This window comes from Dipodomys merriami, unplaced genomic scaffold (genome assembly GCF_024711535.1).
Source record: "Dipodomys merriami isolate MVZ:Mamm:240054 unplaced genomic scaffold, mDipMer1.0.p SCAF_6, whole genome shotgun sequence".
In the NCBI taxonomy this organism is placed as follows: domain Eukaryota; kingdom Metazoa; phylum Chordata; class Mammalia; order Rodentia; family Heteromyidae; genus Dipodomys; species Dipodomys merriami.
This window is the reverse complement of record NW_027206179.1, coordinates 39,686,558-39,712,563: the sequence shown is the minus strand read 5'-3', so window position 1 is coordinate 39,712,563 and position 26,006 is coordinate 39,686,558. Positions and strand designations below refer to the sequence as shown.

The 26,006-nt window shown below is 39.9% G+C and overlaps 1 protein-coding gene across 7 annotated transcripts in view; it reads right to left on the bottom strand.

The window, feature by feature from the left end:
* Window positions 1-26,006, bottom strand: part of LOC138814056 (Krueppel-like factor 12) — a 713,678-nt gene that overhangs the window by 293,855 nt on the left and 393,817 nt on the right. For 3 of the 7 annotated variants that reach the window (XM_070002850.1, XM_070002849.1, XM_070002848.1), the window contains exon 2: window positions 17,595-17,704. The exons of the other annotated variants lie outside the window; for them this stretch is intronic. The gene's annotated coding sequence lies outside the window, so the exon portion shown is untranslated. The remainder of the gene's footprint in view (window positions 1-17,594; window positions 17,705-26,006) is intronic. 7 annotated transcript variants of the gene reach the window in all.

Sequence of the window (26,006 nt, the reverse complement as noted above, 5' to 3'; positions counted from 1 at the left end):
TGGAGCTGAGAAGGTGGCTCAGTGGTAGAGTGCTTGCCTTGCATGCATGAGGTCCTGGGTTCGATTCCTCAACACCATATAAGCAGAAAAGCCAGAAGTGGCACTGTGGCTCAAGTGCTAGAGTGCTAGCCTTGAACTGAAGAGGTGAGGGACAGCGCCCAGGCCCAGAGCTCAGGCCCCATGACTGGAAAAAAAAAAAAAGTGTTTGGGCTGGAAAGGTGGCTCAGTGGTAGAGCACTTGCCTTGCACCCATGAGGCCCTGGGTTTGATTCCTCAGCACCACATAAGCAAAAAGAAAAAAGCCAGAAAGTGGTGCTGTGGCTCAAGTGGTAGAGCGCTAGCCTTGAGCTGAAGAGCTGAGGGGCAGCGCCCAGGCCCAGAGTTCAGGCCCCACGACTGGACCCAAATAATAATTAATAATAATAATAATAATAAAGATGGACATTCTACATGCAAATTTGCCTCAGCTCAGGAGATCACTAGACTCTACGCAGAGAAAATGTGAGAAGTCCAGCTTCACTAAACAGAAGACTACCACAGGCTGCTATATCACAGATGCATGTGTGAGCCATGCATGCCCATACATGTGATTGAACACTACCTTGCACCTGACAATGTGTAATCTATATCACAAATGCATGCGTGAGCCATGCATGCCCATACATTTGATTGAACACTACTTTGTACCTGACAAAGTGTAATCTATAGCTTGTTCAAACACCAAACTCATGAATTTCAACGAGTGGGTGTAGTGTAAACACATTTTAGGTGAAGGTTTTCTCAAATACATGAACATGAGTAGTATAAGTAGTAAATCAGATATGTTGGACCCTTGATTCAAATATTCCATAATAAAGGCATCAAAATATTTTTCCTTCAGAACTTTTGTCAAAAGTTATCTATCAGGGTTGCTAATAAAGAGGACAGACCATGAGCAGAATTCACCGTCACTTCCCTTTCTGTTTTTGTTTTTTTTCATTGTACTACATACTAGGGGCTCCCATCCACAAGTGCCCAGTGCTAGGGATTCAGGCAGTTGTTCAAAGCAGACAGAATTTAAGCTGATAGAGAGGGTCTGTCCACATGGAATGTGGTACAATGCAATTTAGACCAGTCCTAAAAAAGACTAGCCCTGAAAAAGAGTCCCCTTAGGAATTTACTTGAACTGCTGTCTGGGCCATATAGCCTCCATAGGTACCAGAGAACTGGGCTTCTTTAAGTACTAAAAGCTCAGTACCACAACAGGGATGCCTAAAATGTTCCATCTTCCCATTTTTAAATTGCTTAAGACAGATTGAAAGGCACTTAGAATAGCTCATTTCGATAAATGGAATATCTAAGTGTGTGTCTGGCACAAATTACACCATGATTTCTTAACAGAGTGCCCCCTCTCCTGTAACACATACCATATCCAATATAAAGAAATACAAACCAGTTTTTGAATAGCTGAGGTCATCAAAAACATTCACACCAAATGGCACAGTAATCCTTCCTCCACATAGCAGGCCAGAATGAAAATTTGATCTTCTGATTTCCTTCCACCAAGTCTCTTCCACTCCAGAGCATGAATTGTCCTTGACCTCTCCTTCACTCAGACCTTTCTTATTCTATTAGTGGCCAAGTCTCATAAATTCTCCCTGAGAATAACTCTCCAAGTGATCTCTTCTTTCCCATTTGCATTGTCATAGCAATCGTCCAGAGTGGTATCAAATACAATCCATAAAATAATTCCAAACCAGGTTTCTAAAATGATTTTCCCCACATGTGAACCTCACCCAACAATCACTACTTATGCATGCCATTCTTCCTCAGGCTCAGTGCTCCCCTCCTCCCCTTTAATACCTCTAACAAAAATCTATCTCCTTTACTGCCTAGACCCAAAGCAACTTCCTCGGAGAGATTATGCCCTACTTCTCTGCTACCTCTGAACTCCCATGATATTTTGCACCTGGAAATATTTATTATGGAAGTATTATTGGAAGGGGAGCCTTGGTTTGTCCTATTCAGTTGAAAGATGTTGTCATGCTATAATAACTGCCCCTCAGATAGTAGGGACACTGTACACAGGATACAGTGCACAGGTATTTAACTCAGTGGCACAGATTTGAACGTTCATGTTAACATACTGACTTATTCCAAATGAAAATATTATATAAAATAGAGATTTTAATAGTATAACTTACATACCAACAAAACATTCTTTAATAACTCATTATCAAAATCACCAACATCTACCAACAGCTCAACCAAAATTAAAGATATGGTGATTAATTTCTTTGGTCACAGATAGTCTCATATTCTTTCTCTCCCCCCCCCATACCCCCCACCCCCTGCTCTCATGGTGCCCTCTACTCTCTCCCTCCCTCTCCTCCTTCCCCTTCCCCTCTCCCTTACCCCTCCACCTCCTCTTCTTTTCTCCTCCTCCTACTCTTCTTCCTCATCTCTCCCCCTTCTCTTCCTCCTCCTTTCCTTCCTTCCTTCTCTCTTTTTCTCTCACTCAAAAGAGGAAAGAAAAATCTCAAGGCACAATCATAAAATTTTCAAGAGCGCTCAAATCAGAATGCCTTGGGTCCAATCTTGCCTCTATCATATATTATACTGTATAAGTCTACAAAATGTATGTGAAGCACCCATGCTTTAATCTTGTCCATTGCAAAATACATACTATTAATGTTACTTCCTTCATAGAAAACATGTATTCCTGTATATGTGTGTGTGTGCTGTATAAATGTTTACAATTTACTATTATTTTCTGCAACATGTATGAATTAATCATGACTTACTTAAGTATCAAGAAGAATCCAATGTAGAACCTACAAAATTAAGAAGAGAGAGGGAATATGTGGGTAGGGGAGGGATGAGCGAGAATGTTGAGCAAGATGCACTACATTCATAAATGGCTTTGTTAAGTGGCAACTCCTTTGTACGCCACTTAAAGATAATAAAAAATTTTAAGATGTTACCTATTAATTCTTAATAGGTAAGGTCTCAAATGCAATCAGCATGAGGACTGGATGCTAAAAGACTAGCACCTCTCCCTGACAGGAAATAATCCATGTTCTTACTGTACTAACAATGCCAAGGGGTCAGAATGGACTAAATACTGCAAAACCAAAGGAGTGCCTGCTTTTACTCAGCTATGTTGACCATTGCTGGATTTAGGGCTATGAGAACCTGAGTAATAGTGTCAGCCTGAACTGACTGAAAGAATTAATGGATTGCTAAATCTTAACATCAATTAAGTCTGACCCAATAAGGATGCTAAAAAGGGTAATGAAATAATTCAGAAGATCCTCATAAATATGTAATGTTAAATATTTGCCATGTGTCACTCCATCAAACAGATAAGATCTATGCTTCAGAGAACAGGAACGCATAAAGCATCGGAATGAATATGAGGGGAGATTATCTAAGACACAAATTAGAATTGAGATGGCACAGTGTGTCTGAATTGGCAGGAAACCCTTCCAGTGCCTAGAGACTCCAGGAGTCATAAAAGCAGGAAGAAACCTTGCAAATAGGAATCAGAAATTCCAGTAAATAGCAGACTATTCAGGATCTTTTACAAGATTATACAAATACAAAAAAGAAGGCAGCTGGGTACCGGTGGCTCACGCCTGTAATCCTAGCTACTCAGGAGGCTGAGACCTAAGGATCACGGTTCAAAGCCAGCCCCAGCAGGAAGTTCGTGAAACTATGATCTCCAATAATCCACCAGAAAACTGGAAGTGGTGCTATGGCTCAAGTGGTAGAGTGCTAGCCTTGAGCTGAAGAGAGTTCAAGCCCCATCAACAACGCCCCACCCTCCACCCCCCCAAAAAAAGCCAAGAAGAAGGCAGAGAAGGGGAGATGAGGGGAAAAGAAGACTGAGAGTCAAAGAAAAGAAAGAAGGGAGAGGGACAGGGAGGGGAGAGGAAAATGAGAGAAAGAGAAACTAAAAAGAAGGAGAGAGGGAGAAAATGAGAAAGAAAGAAATAAAAAGGAAGGACTGGAGAGAGGGTAAGGAGAAGAAGAGAGGTCTGAGGGGAAAGGAAACAGAAGCCAGGGCACTCATGACTCGTAACTGCAATCCTAGGTACTCAGAAGGTTGAGATCTGAGTACAGTGACTCAAAGCCAACTCTAGCAGGAAAGTTTGTAAGATTCATAACTCCAATGAACTACCAAAAAACTGGAAATGGAGTTGTGGCTCAAGTGGTAGAGCACTAGCCTTGAGCAAAAGAAGCTCAGGGACAACACCCAGTCCCTGAGTTCAAGCCCCAAGATCAACCCCTCCCCCCCTGTACTCCCTGACAAAAACAAAGAAAAAAAAGGAGAGAGAAAAAGAAAAGGATGGACTGGATATGGTGGTATATGCCTGTAATCCCAGCCTCCAAAACTGAGAAAAATGGATCACAAGTTTCAGATCTAGGCTAGGCTGGATCTAACCAGAAACCAGAAACCAGACCAGAAGCAAAGTCTGAGTGAATAGATTGAATAAAACCTCTTCATTAAGGTTAAACTGAGATTTCCTTCATGAAATACTATTTTTCATTAAGTCCTCAACTGGAAATATTAGGTAAAATGAAAGTCTAGCACTATTGAAGCTTTTCTAATTATTCCTTTAATGGCCAAAAGGAAAATAAAATTAAGACCCTCTTCCTTTGACAGATTAAATCACTTCAAACATCAAAAATTAATGCATTCAAAGGGGTAGACAGAGTATGTTTAGAGATGACTATGAGATGGGAAAGAAGGACGGGATAAAATAATTTACTGTAGCTTGATCTACCTGTAACTGAAAGCAAGACAATCACTAAAACGATTGCAACTTGCCTATATATACTGTTATTCACAGGGTACAATGGAAAGCCACCAGAGAAGATGGGTGCATGTGCATACACATCATCTCTGCTGTCATAATGGTTTCACTGTTTCTTCATAACTCACTCAGACATAGTAAACCAGAACAGCACTCATAAGCAATAGAATGCTCCCTAGCTCCATTTCAAAAAAAAAAAAAAAAACACACAGTTTAATTAGCTAGTGCAAAGAGATATGATGACTGAGTTTAAATTTTTTTCCTTAGAAAGAGTTCCTTAAAGAAAGAGTGTGTTGCTACCACAGGTAATATTTATGTTTTCGGTAGATTTAAACTATAAAACTTGAACAATTGATTTAGTTTGAATAAATTACACAGGTCATCAGAGCAACTGCTATAAAGCTTCAAACAAGAGTGGGAGGGTATTAAATCCATTAAACACTGGGAGCATTATGTATTTACTGAATTCTCTTGTAGAGAATTCTACATCTATTCTTACATCTACCAACATTATGCAATACTCTTTAATTCATGTTTCATATTTACACTCCCTTGGCAAAAATGCAAAGCAAAAATAAAAAAAGAATGATATTTAAATTAATATGTAACTTCCCCAGTCAGTGTATTAATAAAAACTTTCTTACATCTTGTCCCTAGATGAATGACTCATTAGAGTGCCCAGGAAAATAAGCCACTTTGAAAAACTATCATTGAGGCAGAAAACATTCCTAATCCTTCTACACGACAGAGGACTCAGAGGGGAACTACCCAGACATAAGGCTTCTTTTTTTATTTTTTTCTTCGTTGGTCGTGGGGCTTGAACTCTGGGCCTGGGCACTGTCCCTGCGCTCTTCAGCTCAAGGTGAGAGCTCTACTGCTTGAGCCACAAGCACCACTTCTGGTTTTCTAGTGGTTTATTGGAGATAAGAGTTTCACGGTCTTTCCTGCCCAAGCTGGCTTTGAACCAAGATCCTCAGATCTCAGCCTCCTGGGTAGCTAGGATTACAGGCATGAGCCATTAGCGCTTGGCTAAGATTTCTTATTCTAGACTCATAACCACCTCCTTCTGTCACAAGCACTCACATCTGGGGTGCACCATTCTGTACCTGTTAAATGATAAAAAAATTAATTAACAGGACACTATATTGAAAACAAAGTTTACAATGTCGGGGTGGAGGTGGGGGGAGGTGGGAGGAGTTGGGGAGGTGAGGGGGGGAAGTGATGGTAGGGGGAAAATAAAGGAGGAGGTAACAATGCTCGCTATGAAATGTACTCATTACCCTACTCATGTAACTGTAACCCCTCTGTACAACATTTTTACAATAGAAGAAATTAATAATAAAAAAATTAAATTAAATACCTAGGAATTAACCAAAAATCTGAAGAAAGAAACTGAAGATTTAAATAAATGGAAAAACCTTCCATGCTCCTGGATTGGAAGACTTAACATGGTGAAAATGGCAATACTGTCCAAAGCTATTTACAAATGCATTAAAATCCCAACAACATTCTTCAATGGATTTGAGAAAGCAATCCAAAACTTCATAAGGAAAAACAAAAGACCTAGAATAGCAAAAAAGAAAAAAGAAAAAGAAAGAAAAAGAAAAAAAATCAATCCTTAGCAGGCAGAATACTGCTGAAGAAGCCGGGTGCCGGTGGCTCACGCCTGTAATCCTAGCTACTCAGGAGGCTGAGATATGAGGATCGAGGTTCAAAGCCAGCCCAGGCAGGAAAGTCCATGAGACTCTTATCTCCAATAAACTGTTAGAAAACCAGACGTGGTGCTGTGGCTCAAGCAGTAGAGCGCTCGCCTTGAGCTGAAGAGCGCAAGGACAGCGCCTAAGCCCAGCGTCCAAGCCCTACGACTGACAAAAAAAAAAGGAATGCTGCTGAAGAAATAACAATACCAAACTTCAAACTCCTCTCCCAACTGAAGTTAAGAAGATCTCACAGATAATGGTATAACCACTCTGATAGGAATGCATAAGTATCACTAACAGAAATGGCCTCTATGCAGTAAATATCATTTGATTATATCTTTTAATGAGACAGTTTTACACTTGGTCATCCTACTACCAATTTCCATAAAGGCAAGGAATATTCTTATACTTTCCTCTGTATCACTGTATGTATTAATTCTACATTTTATCTGTCTATGGTCATTTAGCCTCATAAATTATCCATTCCAATGTTCCTTATTTCCTATGGACAGACTACTGGAAACAGAAACATTGTCAAGAAGAACAAACATATATTTGGGGTTGAAAATGACAGCAGTATATATTGCGACTAGACATTTATCTATCTTCCCACTTTCTCTGCCAACACAATCCTTCTCCATTCCACAGAAATACCTTTAGTAACATGTTCCTTCTCTCCATACCAGCCATGGGCTAATGATTCTCCTGAAGAATCATGACTGGATGAGGAAATGGGTGACCAGGTCAACTAAGTGAACTGAAAAGTGCCTGCTCTTTCAGAGAGTATCAGGTATCTCTGAGATTACAGCCAGCAGCTACACTGCTGCCACATTTCATAGCCTGAAAATGAAAACAATAGGAGACACCGAAGCTATAAATTGAAGAGAGAAATAGACTTTTAAGGATATTCGTTATACTGCTGCATGTAGCTTGTACTTCAAACAGCTTTGCCTCCTGCATGTCCCCAGTTTAATGAAACAATAAACCATTGGCCCATTTTGGATTCATTAAATCTGAAGTTACCAGTTTGACTACAATTATCTATATCTGCAAATGTAAAAGAACTATGGCTTAGGCATGAGTTTCTAAGGCGGAGTGCCAAGTGAAGTGGTCAAGGGCAGGCATGGAAACTACTGCTCCTTTGTCTTTAAAAAACTCCATGTATTTGAGCTCATGACTCCACTATTCCTAGAGGTAGACACCACTCTTAATGGTCTAATATGGTGGCTTGACCTCCAACCATGGCATCCACATGCCTTACTACAGATTAAAGGGAAGATGACAAATAGGAACAATGACAATGCTCCAAGTGATTTTGTGAAGTATGTTCTTAGAAGTAGCCAATACTCAATATACTACTGTCTAGAACTTACCCAGCCACAGAAAAGGAAATATTAGCTTTATTAGGGGGCATCCATAGAAATCCTATGACTATGAAGAAAGGGAAAACCAGATAGTGAAGGCCTATCAATGAGTCACAGAGGGGGATCTCCAGATTAAAACCAAGACAACAAACCATAAGGCTACACAGAACAGGTATTCTTCCAATAACTTCCTTCCCCTTCTCCCCTCCAAGTGAGAACTAACTATAAGGCATTCAATCATTTTAGAACTTATGTTTGGGGAATAAGCTATAGTAAAAACACATAGTTAAAAGCCAGCACCTATTAACATCTCATTTAACATTTAGATCGTTAAAACTTTGAGAGCAGACAAACATGAGGACAGGACTTTAAGAAGGAACCAAAATCTAGAATACAAAAGTAAATTCTAAATATCAAAATGAGGGGTGGGGATGAAGAACTCCAACAGAAAGACCTGGTAAAACACAGATAAATAATTGACAGAAAGACAAACTCAAATGACCAACAGGAATATGACTTTAGAGTGCAGGACCAAGTGTAAACATTGACTTTCACCTTCTCCCAATTCAAATAAAATGAGAAGTGGTAGACTTTTCTTAGGCATAGAATGTGAGATAAGACAGTAAAAAGTGTTTTTGGAAATGAAAAAGAAAAACCAACACACACACACACACACACACACACACACACACACACACACACACACACACACCACGGACAAACTGATTTGGAAATGAAAAAGAAAAACCAACACACACACACACACACACACACACACACCACAGACAAACTGATTTGGAAATGAAAAAGAAAAACCAACACACACACACACACACACACACACACACACACACCACGGACAAACTGATTTAGCACACACACACACACACACACACACACACACACACACACACACACACACACACACACACACACACACACACACACACACACACACACACACACACACACCACGGACAAACTGATTTAGCAGACCCTAGAAAGCTGAATGAAATTAAGCTGACTGTGGGAGCAGATCTGAGAAATAGCCTGCCTGTTTCAACAAAATCTTGCAGAATCTAGGAAATAGTCAGTTCCAGAGGACTCTAGAAATGGACGTCAACATTTAGCTTAAAAAAGGAGACTGGCTGGCATTCCATTTAAGAATGGCAGATGTACCAATACCCCACCAATGAACACTGCTAGATGACTGCTCTCACCCCAACAGACCAGCAGCTAAGTTCTTGGACAGAATAAAACTCAGAATCCCCAAAGGGACCACAGTCACCACACTGGAGAGAAATTAGACAAAGAGCAAGTTGGAAGGAAGAGCAATGGTGGAGACTTCTCAGTCCTTCTCATTTTAGCTTTAAACTCCTGGTAACCTAGTCTATAGCTAGGGGTAGGAGTCTGGAAGATTTCCTATGAAGGACCTAATTAACCATAGACCCAAACCTAAATACTTATTCCTTCAATAAGCAGCTGCAGTCAGGGGACTGTTGAGAGGCCCAGAGATAAAGACTGAATTTCCAGGAAGCTGCCTGGTGTTCCAACCAAAGATTACAGACATTTTTAATGAAATCATCAAATAAAAAGAAAAATTCATTAGGGAAAGGATTATTCTCAGAACAAAGGTGTCCCCAAAATTAAAAACAATGAAAAACTAAGTGAAACAAAAAGTAAAGGACAGAAGGCAATGATAACATGTTCTTTCAGAAAGTACAGCAAAAGGCAAAACTTAGGAGCAAAATAATGAAATTGTAAATAAAATTTAAACTGAATACTTGAATAAAATTCAATAATAACACTGGAAAATAGAGTATTTCTCATAATATGCAACATCTGAATATGAAAGTTAAAGGTGCCCACCAGGGCTGGACACTGGTGACTCACTCCTATAATCTTAGCTACTCAGGAGGCTGAGAGCTCAGAACCTGGGTTCAAAGCCAGGCCCGGCAGAAAAGTCCTTTTGAGATTCTTATCTCCAATTAACCACTCAAAAACTCGATAGTGGAGCTGTGGCTCCAAGTGGTAGAGAGATTCCTTTGAGCAAAAAGAGTTCAAGGACAGTAAACAGATTCTTACCCTACAACTGACAAAAAGAGTAAGGAAGGAAGGAAGAGAGGGAGAAGGAAGAAAGGGAGGAAAGTAGGGAGGGAGGGAAGGAAGAAAAGAGGAAGGGAGGGAGGGACCCAGGGAGAGAGGGAGGGAGAAAGGGAAAAAACAGAAAACAGGAAAGCTAAAGCTGGCTCCTGGAAAACTTGATGTAAACAACAGGAAGGCATTTCACTGAGAAATTCAGAGGACTTAGAACAAAATGGCATTTCCTCTAAGGTTTTTGAGAAAGAAACAAATGAAGAGGGGAGGGGAGAATTAACAAAAGCATTAGTAATCATAGTAGCATTCCAATGGAAATAGAGAGGAGGAAGGCTACAAAATCCCAAAGGGGAATTATTTCCAGCCGTGAATTACAGACCCTGTTACATTATCAGCCAAGTGTAAGGATATTTTTATACATGTGAGATTCCAAAACATTCATCTGTCATACAACCTTCCCCTCAGGAAGAAGGACACGCCTAGGAAAGACAGAAGTAAAGAAGAAGGATTACACCGTGAGATTAAGAGACAGGACAGAGCCTGACACCAGTGGCTCAGGCCTGTAATCCTAGCTACTCAGGAAGCTGAGGTCTGAGGATCAAGGTTCAAAGCCATCCTGAGCAAGATCATGAGACTTATCTTTAACTACAAACACACACACACACACACACACACACACACACACACACACACACACACACACACACACACACACACACACACACACACACACAGAGCTGGAAGAGAGCGTTTGCTTTGAGCACCAAAAACTCAGACAGACAGACAGACAGACAGACAGAGACAGAAATCCCAGGATGAAAGCTGGACATTATAGAGCTGAGCTCATGACTCCAAGAAGATGGAGCTAACAGAACATGTCCTATATCTTAAAGCACTGGGTTCAAAACAGTGATAAGAACATTGAAAACAGAGAAGCTCCACGTAGCTGGTCTGGGCAAACATTTCGGTTTTTTTGGCTAGGATCCCAAAAGCAAATATAGACATAAGAGATTACATCAAACTCAAAGTCTTCCAGAGTCAAGAAACCATCAACAGTGAAGGGGAAACCTACAGAATGAGGAAAAAATATCTGTAACACATATACCTTATAATATGTTAATATCTCAAGTTGTGTTAATGGGAGCTTCAGGTCCCTGAGTATATACTATGTAATGAAAAAAGGCAAATATGATGGGGAAATAGATGTGAAAAGGTACACAGACATAAAACACAATTACATGAAAACTCTAAGGAAAAAAATATATATGTATGTATGTATGTATGTATGTATCTTACAGCACCAAATCATTTTAAAAACATATAAGCCAAGTGCCAGTGGCTAAAACCTATAATCTAAGTAACTCAGGAAGCTAATATTTGAGATCTTGGTTCAAAGCTAGCCTGGAAGGAAATTCTGTGAGACTCATCTCCAATTAATGAGCAAAAAGCCATAAGTGGCACTATGCTCAAGTGGTAGAGTACCAGCATTGAATGAAAAAGCTCAGGGACAGCCGAGTACCACAAATACCAGCACCAATACTGTAAGACACTGCACATCCAGGGACTTGTGGCTGGATGATTGGTGAGAAGCAGGACTTGAAAACAGGAGATGTGAGTGAAGAATATACAGAAACTAAAATGAATGAATGAATGAGAGGGACCTCAAGGATATAAGGACCCCAACTACAAAAGGAAAGGTGACAGACCAAGAACATCAGACTTGGGATTGAGTAGAAAGAAGTAAATGGGATCAAAGAAAACAGATTTCAAATCAGAAGAGAAGAAATCCAAGTCCTTTTATCCACTGGTGTGTGTATAATGTGTGTGTGTGTGTGTATGTGTATATGTACATGTGCACATACACGTCCACACACACACTCACATTACAGACATACATTGTTTTCTCTCCAATCAAAACCAATCTAAATTTTAAATTGTGGCATTTCATACAAGTTTCTGTAGAATAACAGCCCTAGATGAGAAATCTCATTTGTCCATTAGATAATTTTGAAAAGTATAGTTTTGAATCAACTGTTAGAGGTCTTTTCTCTCTTTTTTACTTTCCTCCTGGCTTGTGATTTGTCTTATTCTTAGGAAGACAATTCATACTGAAAATAAATATAAAGGCACTACACAGAAAGGGAAAAACAACAAGTCCACTAATCAAAGCTGAGAATCAAACGAGGAGCCAGGGAAGCAATTTATCTACCCTGGCCAACAACACATCACCCAGGATGTGTGACTCAATCCCACTGGAGAGTTTTTCCCCCTCAAGCATATTTCCATTGCAGTCTCCTACGGTTTTAAAGTTAACACACAGAGCAGAAACACTTGCACACTGCAACCATGAGCAAAGAATTAAATGTCACTGCCTCCAGACAAGGTTGTCCCCTCCCAGTGTCTGCCCCTCCTCTTCCTTTGCTGGGACAGAAAGTTCAAGGACAACTAACTGGCGCTCTCTCTCCTGCCAAGAATTTGCTACTTTCTGCCTCATAAATTTCCAATATACCCCACCCCCTGATAAAAGCCTTTCCTCATCATCTCTGCCAATCAGTAGTCTTGTTTTCCTTCTGAAGAGAGACTTCCCTGGCCATCTCTTGTTTCTACAGGTACTACCACCCAAGGAGAATTCGTTGAGAATATGGGTGCCTATTCACTTACACATACCCAAGAGGACGCTGCAGTGTCACGGGAGAAAACACTACCATCTGGATATTAGCTCCCATTAGTTATATGTTGATAATAATCATCTTCAGATATTTACTATGATAGACTGAAATAACTAAAATAACTAAGGATAAATTATGCTCAATTTATACTTAATATGGTTGTATATATGCTACTGAATACAGTATTTACAAAAAGTAAATTCACTTGCCATTTATAATGAAAGCCAGGGTATATTTTAAACATTTTCTATACTCAATACATTTCCTCACAACAGATATATCTCCCCATTTTCCATTTACTATAGAAAGACCAGCTGTTTTTAACCTTTCTTTCTAATACTATGACTATTAACAACAACCATACACATTATAAGGTACCAGGTACCTTCTTGTCCTACATCTTTTCCATGTAAATGTCATGCTCTCAACACTATGACCTAGGGTGGACCTCGTTATTGCAGATGAGGAAACAAAAGTGGGAGTAACAAGAGTCACATATTAATTAAGCAAGCAGTGGAGCTCCATTCAGCTCAAAGAGTCAGACCCCGGAGTTATTAACCATTCAACATACAGCCCTGGCCTGGCTTCCCTCAGTCACAAGACACTGTAAAAGGTAAGACATTACAAACACAGAATACTGGACTTGGCACAAGCAGATATATGTATGTGCCTGCATGTGCATACTAGCCAGTCTAGCGCTTGAACTCTGGGCTTCAAACACTCAACTGGCTCTTTTTCTCACCAGCTGGCACTTTACCACTTAATCCACACTTCCACTTCAGCTTTTGGCTGGTTAAAGGAGATAAATCTCACCAAACTTCCCACCCCACCTGGCTTTGAACTGTGATCCTCAGAACTCAGCTCCTCAGTAGGTGGGATTACAGGCATGAGCCACCAGTGCCTGGCAAACACAGATATTTTTAACAGGCTTTGGAACTATGGTGAACTTAAAGACAGGTATTGAGGGGACAGAGAAAGAGACGGAGCTAGAATGAGAGGGGGGGAGGCAGATAGACAGAAACAGAGAGAGAGACAGAGAAAGAGAAACAGAGAGAGAAGCCCACACTCATTCACAAAAAGACCCAAGACCATACTGGGCACACACCAGTCCATCAGTTATACAACATACATGTAATCCAAATTCCATTGACTGTTAGTTTTTTTCTAAAGCATCTGCTAGGGAATTTGTTCCCATATGTTTGTTGGTAATTTTCTATGGCCTGTCTTTTATTGCTTACTTGTCATCCTCCTTATAGTAAAGATTAATAACACTGCATATGGTGTGTGATGAATAAGAAATTCAACTACCATGGCACTGGATGTAAAATTATGCACTATACCCCCCTTTGAGTGTGTAAGAATTCAATTTAACATGAAGAGCTCCCAACACAGAGGGAAGAAGTGAAACTTAATCTAAGTATTTGCTACGGGCTGGTTTAAAAACAGCTTCAGAAAAATGCCACGTGAAAATGAAAATTGTGTTAACACCCACATCATGAAACTAACATGATGTAATTTCAAAGTTACAGTAAACTCCACCTCACCTAAACCACTCCACCCATACACCGAGTTTACCATAATTGGCGTGGGCCTCCACTCCATGTGTAAAAGTGGAATGGAAAAAAAACATTTAGAATCCACATCTGCCTTCTTTGGGAGAGAGGAGAGTGAAATTCATCTCAGTGGTACTATAAATCAGTGTGCTTCTTCCTCCCTGCTGGGGCCTGGAGGAGGAAGAGGGGAAGAGGAAGGGAAAACACTAAGAGATCCAGACAAAGAGGCTAGAGCTGGTTTTGAACATAAGTCAGCCAAAAACAAGAATAGGTAGAAATTTTTCTGAAGTTACTGAGAAAGAGGGGTGGGGGGAAACCTCAGACCAGGACGAGGACCTGCAGGCATAAGTCCTCATTGGGTTCTGAGAAGGCTTTAAAAAAAGGGGGGGGGGGGGTCCTAATATAATTTCAGACTATTTTTGTTTCTGAACTTTTGAACTTTTCAGTCTCCCTTATCATCATAAAGTTTGCTCAACATGATCTTTGGGAAAGGAAAAAAAAAAAAAAGTAAGGGAACGGGGTTATGTTCATGTGTCGGCAGGTACAAAGTGCACCAGAGACATGAAAATCCTGAGACAGAAGCGGGCTAGGGTCTGGCTGCCTGCTGGCCTATGCCATACACAGGCCTATGCCATTGCATTCCTGCTCCCGGAGAACCCATTACGAAGGCATGTTCAGTACCCTGAGAGCCAAATGTAAGAGGAACAAGACAGGTGGCCTCCATGTACCTTTTGAAGCTGGAGCACCCACTCATACTAAGATGAAATGAACCAAGTTGAAGATAGGCATCAAGGAGTCATTTCCAACACTGAAACACTTTTCCTAACCCCAATCACTAAAACACACAAAAAGGCAAGTTGAGCTAGAATGCAGGTGGCTCATGCCTGTAATCCTACCTACTCAGGAGGCTGAGGATCATTAGTTTGAAGCCAGAATGGGCCCCTGAGACTTTTATCTCCAAAAACCACTCCAAAACCAGACATGGAGCTGTGGCTCAAAGTGGTAGAGTGCTAGCCTTGAGCAAAAAGAGCTCAGGGACAGCGCCCAGGCCCAGAGTTCAAGCCCCACCACGGACCAAAAAAAAAATTCACTGGTCAGAGATTTCCTGAGACACAAATTGATACTACAAAGTTAATATAATTTTTAAAGCATTCATCAACTGCTTATAAAATTGAGTACCAAAATTCAAAAATGATTAGGGAAAAATATCAATTTCTGAAAAGCTGTTTTGCTAGGTCCACAGAGAGCTAGGCAAATGAAACAAGGGCATGGTGAAATTCTGAGTGATAAGATGGACAGGGAGACAGCATGCACAGTGGTAAAAAAGAGTCGAATAGAGATGTAAAGACTCAAGGAGAGAGAAAATTCAAACTTGGAAGAGTCAGCCCAATCACTTTTTACCTATGCCATCTTTCATGTGTTTCTCTGTATTTTAGTTTCCCCATCTGTAAAATGGGTATGATTTTTATCTTGCAAATTCTACGTGCATGCCTGTAACACTAGGTACTCAGGAGGCTGAGATCTGAGAATCCTGGTTCAAAGCCAGCCCCTACAGGAAAGTCTATGAGACTCTTATCTCCAATTAACTAGCAAAAAGCTGGAAATAGAGCTGTGGCACAAGTGTTAGAGCATCAGCCTTAAGGGGAAAAGCTAAGAGACAGTGCCCAAGCCTAAGTTCAAGTCTTAATACAGGAACAAAAACATAATAAAACCTAACAAGTCATGAGGCACTGAAGATAAACGTATTAACATGATGCAATAGAGTAAGTAAACCAGATCTACTCTTTCAAAGACTGTCACAAAAATCCTTTTATGAGCCTGTTTACCAGTGGCTCACACCTGTAATCCTAGCTACTCAGAAGGCCGAGATCTGAGGATCATGATGGTTTGAAGCCAGCCTAGGGAGGAAATTCTGTGAGAATCTCATCTCCAATTAAATAGCAAAAAGCTCAGCTATAGCTCAGATAATAGAGCAGTAGCCTTGAGAAAAAGAAGTTCGGGGACAGTGCTCAGGCTCTGAGTTCAAGTTCCAGGACTGGCATGTGTGTGTGTGTATGTAAGCTCTGTTATTACGTTTATGTTAAAATGATGAAACTGAGACCCTAATATGTTCAGTAACTTGCCTGGGACACACAGAAATGAAGAAGGAGCTGGGTTTAAAACCACACTAAATTTTGGAACCTGACTTTCAATTGCAACAATTATCATGATTCTTACATACCTTCCATATACCTTCTAAATGCAAGGGCAGAAGGGAAAGAAACTTAAGTCCAGGAAAGTTTTAATGTAAGAATATTATAATTTTCCCCAATTCTGCCCACCCCCCTCCACCTCCACTGTGGTAAGCCTATTTACTGAAAATTCTCAAATACAGTCAATATCAATGGCCTAAATTCCATAACACATCCTAGGATGTAAGTCTTCAGGAAAGGACATGGGGGGGGGAGGTCCTCAGTGTCTTCATTTGTAACTCCATATACTCCAAATGACACTTCAAATCCAATCCACTAACAGAAAATCACTGTGCAACCCCTAAAACCCCTGACCCAATTTCCCTGTCACCCTATAGCTATTCTGATCTTTTTCCTTCTGGAACATGGTGACGCCCTCTGTCCTGAGTAGATGTCTTCTGGAATAAGTTTGAAGGAAGCACCCTCCTAAATTAAAGGTAATGTTACAGTTGAGACAGAAGCATTCTTGAAAACAAGGCCATGTGCCCATTCCTATCTCAACTTTCTTTTTTTTTTTTTGTGCCTGTTGTGGGGCCTGAACTTCGGGCCTGGGCACTGTCCCTCAGCTCTTCAGCTCAAGGCTAGTGCTCTACCACTAGAGCCACAGCACCATTTCTGGCTTTTTCTGCTTTATGTGGTGCTGAGGAATTGAACCCAGGGCCTCATGCATGCAAAGCAAGCACTCTACATTGAGCCTCTTTGCTAGCCCTCATATCTCAACTTTCTATGGTAGCTCTGCATAACTTTTAGCTGGTTCTGAATAAGAATATAAAGGCTGCCCCCTTTGAATTTTAAGAACAAAAGACTATATAAGCCTTTAGTGATAAGCAGCTATGCTAAGAAGAAAACAATTTTTTTTTTTTTATTCAAGCTTGCTATTCAGAATGAAAGTACCCCCAGCATCTTCCTCAGCAGGCTCAGACTGTGGTTAGCCTATTTCTAATAAACAAGGCAGCTTCCTGTCTCTGGCTTGTCATTGCTAAATCAGGGCTGAATCCCAGCAGCCTTCACAGTCCTGAGCCAAGTGTACTAGGGCTACAGGAGTGTCTGCTTTGCTTTATTCATACCGTGAGAAGCTTCTTCTTATGGGAGAGTACTTCTAGAATAATCCTCTATGGTAAAGCTAAAAAGAGTCCAGTTCTTACACTCTAATCTTCATAGCCCATTAATTCTAAATTTACCTCTGTCGGTTGATGTATCTGGACTTTTTCGGCGTCTCAAAAGGGACAAGGCTGTCTGTAGACTTTTAGATCATTTCACCAATGGTTAAAACAGCATCCAGTAGATGAATCTATAATGAATCAAATATTTATTTATACTTTTCTTCAGGATTATTGGTCACAGAATCCACAAGGCACATTTCAGTCAGAAAATTAGAATGCATTCAGGATACACAACAGTTTTTTACAAGTGGTACCTCATTTTCATAAGGATTTAAAAAGCCATTTGCATGTATCCCCTCCCACTTTGGGGTCCTGGTGATGTAATTTACCATCCCACACAGTGTTCTATTGGTTTTCAATATGCTGATAAATTACACGAGATCTATGTCCCACTTCCTCTCTTTCGCTTATAATCTGCTACAGGGTTGTGTCAGCAGAACCCAGCCCTTGCACTTCTGACCTTCTGCAGTTGTTTTTTTTTTAAAAAAAGGGGAAGAAAAGGAGAAATATTATTATAAACAAAAGGTTTCGTCTCCAGCTTTATTCATACCATATTCCCTAGCCATGGTCTCCTAACCTGTGGGACAGGTCTAGTCTCCTGACACTGAGAGTCAGGGCTGCAGATCACCTCTGAAGAGATCTTGTTTCCCCCCCTCCTCCTGGCTGGGTGGTTTCACAAGCCCTCCCCCTTCTTGGAGATGGTAGCAGCTCAGCCTATGCAAAACCGTGACGCTGTCTGTCAGTCAGCAGGGAAATTTGCTGCTTCTGAAAAGCTCTCTGAGCTTCCTGTGTGCAGCACCTCCAGCTGCCTTGGTGCACCCGTGTCAGGGTATTAAAATAGCTCAGGCTTGATGACTTCACTAGTTCTCACAAACAGGCCAGTTGGCAGAACACGAATGCAGTCTGCTCTGGTGGAAGACATTTTTTTTCCTTTCCTTTACCCCATCACCCCTTAATGTGAATATTTACTTTCATTTTGACCAGAAGTCTTGTTTCTGAGATTCTAAGTAGCACGAATTTTTCATGCAAACAATTCAGAATACCCTAAAAGAACTTAAAATAAAAGAGATCACCGAAAGCTAACATCAAGCATTCAGACTACATGATAATTTCCTGTGCAAAACTTCAAGGACATTAACACTGCTGAGAACCTTACATAACACATCCGAATTTCATTCGCTTGGGGGCCAAAACTTCCCTTAAGAATATTAGCAATATCAGAGGACAAATACAGACAAAATGCTCCATGCACATATGTGATTAAGGAAGTAGGAAAAGTGAATGAGATTGAGGTGTGAGGGGACAGAAGAGAAAGGGGAAAATGATGGAAGGGGTAACTTATTAAAAAGCACTGAAAACTTAGATGGACAGGTTAAATTGTAACCCCCCCCTGTACAAACTTGTCAAGGTCAGAAATAAAAAGAGAGGAGAGGAATGGGAAAAAGACAAAAAAAAAAAAAGTTTTAAAGTCTTAATTCCCATGCTTACTACATCATTACCACAAATAAGACCAACCTAAAGTGTAGTGTAAAAATTAATTACCACTACTAATCTACATGAGATGACAGATGGCCTTTAAAAGACCATTTTTTACTATTCCAGCAAGCTGTTAGTGACTAACGCTCCAATAGTTTGAAATTCAAAAAGAAGCGTAAGGCATTCATGCAATCTAAAAAAAAGGGGGGGAGATTCTGTATTACCTAACTAATTCTTATTTTAGTCTTTATTTTCCTTAAAAGTTTTTTTTTTTACTTCCTTTTGTAATTACGCCATACTAGCAAGAGAACATTCTGAAAAGAAGCAGGTTCTTCTGATGTTCCAGTGTTATAACTCGGTGTTACTGTCCACATGGCACTTTGATTCCAAGACAGCATTTAGATTAACTGCTTCAGTGCCCTATGGACACAAGATTTATGCCCGGGGACAAAGCTCCCTTATGACATAGAGCTAATGAAACAGTTTGGTTCAGTGGTTTAAGATGGTTCCTCCAAAAGAGAGGAAAATCAGACACTCCATTCCCAGTACTCCTCACACTCTGTCACAATTGCAACCAGCATGTAAGAAGCATTGAAATCTTGCCACCATATTGACAGGAAAACCATCTCTGTTTACTGGTCCCAACCAAAACATGATAAAAAATTTTAGAGAAGATGCAAGCATGTTTATGAAGGTGAGTCTGGAAATGACATTCCGGAGATCTGTTCATTCACAAGCATTTCCTGAACACTGTGCCTGTGGCAGGTACTCACTGTCCACAGAAGCAAAGCAGGCACCAATGTGGCCTTTAAGAATTCCATTCAATCAGAGTTCTGGTAGCTCATGCCTGTAATTCTCGCTACTTACAAGGCTGAGATCTGAGGATCACAATTCGAAGCTAGCCATGGCAGCACTTAGCTCCAAATAACAACCAAAAAGCTATGACTCAAAGGGCAAAACTCCAACTTTGAGCAAAAAAGCTAAAAGACATCACACAGACCCTAAAGTCAAGCCCCTGTACCAGCACAAAGAAGATAAGGAGGAGAAAAAGGGGGAAGGGGAAAGGAGGCGGGAATTATTATTTCACTCAAGAAACCCAGAAATATCACAAAGAAACCTTTTGTACAATATACATGTCCACAAAGGAATTTCACAAAATCATTTTCAAGTAAGTAATGTATATTTATGTGGTCTTAAGAAAATGAGACAAGAGATTGTAAATTCATGATTTAGAAATTTCAGTTTTGATAGCATCACCAATGAATTGTTGGGCCCTTAATAATAATAATTATAAACATTTTTACTTTATTTATTTAGTTCAGAGAAACAATCATGAAATTAAGCATTATCATGTCTCTCCCCTCTAAAGACTAACACATAGACACATGGAAAGTTGGAATATTAAAAGGCTAGATCAAGAGTCTCACATTTTACTAAGTTTCATAACACAGTCATACTGTTTTATTTATACTATATTTTCCCATTACACTATTCTGAGTCCAATGTACATAAACAACTGATTCATATTCAAATACACAAATATAGACATGTGATACTTGTCAAAGTGATTCATACCTAAATAAACATTACATTAGAGTCATTCATATACATACAATTCCACTACCCTTCGATTCACACATGTACGTAATTACTGCTATGTCTGACTCATCATATTTTTTAATTTTTTTTTTTTTTGGGTCCAGTCGTGGGGCCTGAACTCTGGGCCTGGGCGCTGTCCCTCAGCTCTTCAGCTCAAGGCTAGTGCTCTATCACTTGAGCCACAGTGCCACTTCCAGCTTTTTGCTTATGTGGTGCTGAGGAATCGAACCCAGGGCCTCATGCATGCAAGGCAAGTGCTCCACCACTGAGCCACCTTCCCAGCCCTCTGACTCATCATATACCTACACATGTTCTGATATACCACCACTTGATTCATACATATAACTTATTCATAATTATGAACTTAGAAATATATGTATTCATCCATCCATTTAAATATACTTTATACTGTTCAATGTCTAATTTATATGCACATTCATAATGGCAGATATACACACAGTAAAATTGTTTACATGCATACACACATACAAACGCACACACAAACATATACACATCACCCATTTATTAAATGTCAGTTGCCCAGATAACTATTTCATCATTTAAACCTTTATTATGAGGTAATATATGTGGACAGTCATACATATCAACAACTTGCTGAGGACTTGCAAGATAGGAGACTAAAAACCACATGGAAACCTAATAAGCCCAAAGGCATCCACTCGCATGAAGAACTTTATTTTTCAGTGCAGGAGTTCTGTTTATGATGCATTTTCCACACTTTGGTGTAGGTAAGTGGGTAAATTCAGACACCAGAGACAGAAAATAAGAGTTCTGTGTCCTTGCTCTTGGATAAATGCCCTTTTTCTGAGCCCACAATACAGTGCTGGAATTCAGTGAGGAGAAGGGCATAGCAACATGGATTGGACCTCTGACTATCAAGTGTGACCTGAAGGGATATCCTTTCCCCTCCTCAAGGGCTGATAATATACAAAGATCTAAATGTTCTCTCTCAACACACAAAATTAGGACTGTTAGAGGAGTTAAACTGAGCCAGATGAGCCTTCTGGGGATCTAATGTAGAGGAGCCTATAAGCAAGTAGGAGACAGAGACAGAGAGGGCTCTTCATGGTAATTAGCTAATGCAATGATTCTCAGGCACTTAAGATGGCTCATGGGACCCAGACTTAAAAGCATTAGGGAAGACTTGAAAAGGGGATGGATGCATGAGCAGGTAAGGGCATATTTAGAAAATGTGGGTCATTTTGGATGCTTTGTAAGGCCTGCGGGGCTGCAGGTTATACTGAGAGGATGTCGATTTGAAAAAGAAACATAAAACCCAACGGTTTTACATGGTACTATATGAGTTTCACAAAGTTGACTCAAGCAAATAGTAAGTATTGTCAATATCAGCTTTCTTACTAAGTTCCTTGCTCTACAAGTCTGGTCTATTTTGCCTTATCCATAAAAAATCCCCTTTATTAATAACAACAGGCATTAATAACTCAAATACATATTATATTGGACAATCTTGTAGAGCCAAACTATGAGCTACTGGTTTTATTTCTTTTTTTTTTTTCTTTTTCGGTTGTGGGTCTTGAACTCTGGGCCTGGGCACTGTCCCTCAGTTCTTCAGCTCAAGGCTAGCGCTCTACCACTTGAGCCACAGCGCCACTTCCTTTTTTTTTCTTTTTATTATAAAGGTGATATGCAAAGCGGTTACAGTTATATACATTAGATAATGAGTACATTTCTTTTTGAACACTGTCCCCTCTTCCCTCGATTTCTCCTAGTTTTTTCCCTCCCAACACCCCCTCTCCCAAAAGTTGTAGAATTCATTTCAACATAGTGTCTAGTGAGTTATCACTGCTGCATTAGTTCACCCTTTCTCCCCCCACTTCTGTTGAGCTACTGTTTTTTAATGATACTTTGGGATATTGAAAGGAAACACCATCTAATGTGATACAATTCATCCATTATATATTTCTCTGGGTTTTACTTACAGAAAAATTACGGTCAGTTACTCACTGGAAAAAGAGTACTCTCAAATTGAACAGTATTATCCCTCTGGTCTTGAGAGATTATAATAAAGGTCATAAGTTATTATTTTTTTAAAGGAAATGTGCAACTTCACACAAATAAACCATAGGTTCTTTGAAGACCATTTTGATGACCCTATGGATAGCCCAAGACAAATGCCTGCTAAGCATCAAAAAGATCAGGCCCTGGGAAGGGGATGAGGGGTGAGCAGTTACATACATAAACTAACTGCATTTCAAAAATTAGAATGAGGGTCGTTCTATCAAGGAATACAAAGAAACCTTCAAAGTTGAGCAGCTCAAGTATACATTAATAATAATCCTGCCAAGAAAGAATTTGAGTAACCTTGCAAAGTACTCCAAAGACAATAAAAAAAAATGTTGCTTGACTAGATAAAAAAAACCTCTGAAAATAAAATAGGTTATTTTTTTAATCAAAGCATACATGTAAGACAAAAACTGTGCCTGTATAGAATTGAATGATAATCTCCTTGTTCTTTATTAAGAAAAGTATAGCCAGCTGCAGTGGCTTTCATCTCCAATCCCAGCTATACAAAAAAATAAAAGTAAGAACTGTGGCTTGAAAGCCACAATTAGCAAGATCCACGACCCCCCCCCCCAACCAACAAGCTAGTTACAATGATGCACCTCTTTGATCCCAGCTACATGGACAACCAACCAAAAACCTAATCACATAATATGGCTGAGCTTTATTCTACTTGATAGCCATCAACAGACTGCAGCCCAGCTTTAAGAATGACAGTATGCTATATGCGATCAGCAAGACCCACCAATAGCCCAAACATTCCAAGCTTAATGACCAGCCTATGGAACTGAGAGGTGGTGGAATCTTCAGGAAGTATGGCACTGTGAATGAAGGTTAGGTCTCTAGGAGATATGTTCCTGAAGGTTCTAATTCTGACCCAGGCCATTTCCTGTTTCGAGGTCACCAGGAGATGAACGACATCCCTCAGCCTGCTGCTCCCCACCGGCTGAAAACAGCTACCGAGGGAAATGCACTCTCCTTACAAGCTGATAGTCTGCATTTTGTCATAAAGACAAAAAGCCAACAGACTGCAAACTGAAACCAAGGACTCCTTAAAAAAAAAAAATTACTCTTCACTGTGGCTAAAGAAGCAGATAAATGACAGAATTGGACATATAAGCATCAAGACTTTGAGGAGACAGGACCTCAAAGTGGTCTAATTTAACATTTTTATAAACGATGTTGGGAGAAGGTAGGCAAGTATGTATTAAGCCCTTCTAGTTACCAAAATGCCAAGTAATAGAGATGAACATGCCTTTAGCATCAATCTGACAAACATGGTAGGATCGTTTAAACCAACATTCACTTAACCAACTTGTCTAGCTGAACCAATGACCTCCCCCAGTTCCTGTGTAAATCATACTGACTGATGCACCTGGACTCTTTCCAACTAGTTCCTCTCAGAACAGCCTGAAAACCTCTGCTCTCATCCTCTAAGACACATGTGTGGGTATATGTGCCCACGTGTATGAAACAGAGAAAGACAGAGACACATGCACAAAGAGAGAGACAGACAGACAGACAGACAGACAGACAGACAGACAGACAGACAGACAGACAGAGAATATACCAGGGCTTGAACTCAGGGCACTGTCCCTGAGCTTCTTTGCTCAGGGTTAGCCCTTTACCTCTTGAGCCAAAACTCTGCTTTTGGCTTTTTGGTGATTTACTGGAGATCAGAGTCTCATGGAATTTTCCTGCCCAAGCTGGCTTCCATCTCAGATCTCACTCTTCCAAGTAGCCTGGATTACAGACTTGAGCCACAACACCAGGCTGAGACCCACCTTTAATAATACTTTTTAGAATGTGGTTTAGTGGTTAGAGTGCTTGCCTAGCAGGCATGAAGTCCTGGGTTCAATTCCTCAGTACCACATAAACAGAAAAAGTCAGAAATGGCGCTGTGGCTGAAGTGGTAGAATGCTAGCCTTGAGCAAAAAGAAGCCCAGCAATAGTTTTCAGGCCCTGAGTTTAAGTCCGAGGACTGGTAGTAGTAGTAGTAGAAGTAGTAGTAGTAGTAGTAATAGTAGTAACAATAATAATAATATTTTCATCCTACACCTGTTTATGCAATATTGATAAGTGATGTGATTTAAGTGATGTAGTACATAAGGAAGTGAAAGAGGAATAGGAAACGTAGCATATTCTGTTTCTATAAACAATACACTGCTTTAAAATATCCGAAAGATGAGTCTACTATAAACAATAATTTTCTAAAGTTGTCACTGAAGATGTGAGCATTAAAACTATATTACAATGGAAAAGATTCACAAATGTCTTTAAGTTTTTGCCTGTTGAAAAAAAAAAAAAAAGGCAATACTGAGAATGAGAAAGAACATGGTTTTGAGAACAAACACTGAACTCTACTTGTGGATCCATAGTGGAAAAAAGTCTCAGGCACTATATCCCAAATTTGCCCCATTAAAAAAAAAAGTGTAAGCTTATGTTTTTAGAAAATATTTAACATATATATATATATATATATATATAAAATTTTAGTTTTCCTCTGTCACTTTCCTTTGCGATTAGCTACTAGTACTACTTTGTCTCTTTTAGTACGCCTACTCTGTATCAGCAACTAGAGTCAGGACTGCTCATACAATGAAGAATACGGGCTTAGTGCTCAAAGAGGGCCAATATAATAGGGTAGATGTACATCTTAACAAATAATATATATCCAACACACTAAGCATTGTAGGAGAAGTTCTCTATTACACCAGGAAAATAAAACAACTCAGTGTGTAGAGAGTAGTATGAACCAACAGTGGTAAGACTTCAGTAAAAGCCTGAAGAGAGAATTCAGATGACATAAAATAGGTGGTGAGTACACAGCATATGCAAAGGTGGGGCAGCACCAAGAAGCAGTACAAGGTCCCAGACGCCAAAAATTCCCCCAAAGAGTAAACAGGTGCACAGACAGAATGTGAGCCATCTAATAAGTTAGATCATACATTATGGGTAGCCATTGTCTTCTAAGCAAAAAGAAAAAAAAGGCATAACCATACTTAAGATTTTAGCATCTTTCCCAATAGTTTAGAATATGAATGCATATGATACAGAAAGAGTCCAATTATGATGATAAAAATGACCTAATAAAAAATGAACTAAATAAAGAGTGCTGTTAAAAAAGGTGAAATCAGTATGACTTGATGACTAATGAGAGATAAAAAGGTAGGAGATAATAATGTCTTAAGGCTGATCATCAGGTTGAAGGATTTAGTACCTAGTGGTCAAAGATTCATTAATAAAAATAAGAGAGGAAGGAACACGGCTGGGAACCTGTTTGACATGTATATATATGTATGTGTGTATGTA